Source organism: Lissotriton vulgaris, chromosome 1_1 (genome assembly GCF_964263255.1).
Source record: "Lissotriton vulgaris chromosome 1_1, aLisVul1.2, whole genome shotgun sequence".
Taxonomy (NCBI): domain Eukaryota; kingdom Metazoa; phylum Chordata; class Amphibia; order Caudata; family Salamandridae; genus Lissotriton; species Lissotriton vulgaris.
This window is the reverse complement of record NC_141685.1, coordinates 1,668,553,975-1,668,555,752: the sequence shown is the minus strand read 5'-3', so window position 1 is coordinate 1,668,555,752 and position 1,778 is coordinate 1,668,553,975.

Genomic DNA, 1,778 nt, shown 5'->3' with positions numbered 1-1,778 from the left:
TGTAGTGGCACAGCCATGAGTGGAAGACGAGATGAATTCTTTCACCTGGGACAACCTCAAAGACCCCCCCCCCCCTTCACAGCCCCCGCTCTTCCTGATGCTTCTGTAGACCCTGCTGGTTCATTCAAACATCCAGCACTCTGCTTCCTGTGGCCACCCCTGCTCGGCCTGGCCAAGGGGCGTCCAGTGCTGGGCATAAAGTGCAAGATCATGGAACAATTTTCAGGATGACCATTGGCTAGGAAAATGATTCCCATGTGCTGATTCCCATGTGGATTAATTTTGTGTAAACTGATTTCATGTGGATCTCCTGAGGTCAGGCAGGGCTTGGCAAACATTGGACATGCCTGCATCCACCAAGAAAGCAATTCTAGTTTATATGCCTCCCTTAGGAATGTCTAGCCTGTGCAATCCCCATAGTCCTGTAAACTGTGCTGCCTTGCACATCCAAATGGCCAGTCCGATGTCACCAAACAACCTCCGATCTCCACCATCTTATGAATCCTCGAAACTCTGTTGCCAAGGCCTGTGCTTTGAAGAACCAGCTTCAGCAGCACATCAGATCCCTGGCGAGCCTCCTCTGATGGAGGAAAGCCCTGGTGCTCACCTCATCCAGAAATACTACGCACCCCATCTTCTCCTTCTACACTTGGTCAATCACCTCCAGAGAATTGATTATTGAGTGTGTCAATACAAGTCACATGAGTAGAGTTAAACATGATCTATGTGTAGCGGTGCAGTCTCACTGAACGTTTACATTATAGATCACCTGGAAAGTAAACCTGAATGAACACCCTGGTTTATTGTGACAATGCACGCTCGTCCTAGGGTCACAAAGGAGAGCCGGTAGGATACTGGAACTCACAGGGTGAGGTAAACATGTCAGGAAAGAGATTTTTCCCACCATTGTTGCTGGGGTTCAGTTCTGGAGAAGTGTGGCTCAATGGTTAGAGCGGCAGACCCTGATGCAGAGGTCTAGCCCGGGACCAGGGTTCAATTCCACGGACCTGATAATTCTCGCCTCGGTGCCTATTCCAATCATGGAGTCCCACTCTGCAACTCTGGGCAATAGCTTGCTTAATCTCCACAATGGCCCCCACAACGCTAAGGATGCCTGGCCTCCACCTTGGGGGTGCCCAGGAGTGGACGCCTCACAGGGAAAGCCAGGATGGGTTCCACAGCGGTATTCGTACAAGCCCCTTGAGACCCTTGCGGGTGAGTAGTGCGCTATACAAGTATCAATTTACATTTACAATTTACATTTATCTCACAAACGGAACTTGGAATAAAGCAAGGTGAGGAGGGTACAGAGCTGAAAGCGTCCTAGAATGGAATCAAATGCACCAGGAGGCTGGATAACGGTTTGGATGGTGTCTAGAGAACTCTCCAGCCCCAGTGGCGTAGGAAGGGAGGGTGCGGTGGGTGCGGGCCGCCCCGGGTGTCATCACTTAGGGGGTGACAAAATGGCAAAAAAGGGGTGACAAAAAACTTTCCACACCGGGTTCCCCCTGACCTTGTTACGCCACTGTCCACCCCCACCCCAACATTTGCAAGTTTATTAGCAGGGTCACTGAAGTTATGCAGCAATGGAGAACCACCAATCAGGGTTGACCAAATCATGTGAGCAGCCGAGGGAAGTGATGCAGCGTGAATCTGCATAGCTTGTGGCAGTAATATTTCACTATTTTGACATTTAAGCTCACTTTAATACGTTCAGGGCAACATATTTATCTCATTAGTAACAAACTAACACCTGAAGAGAGAAACTGGAAGGCGAT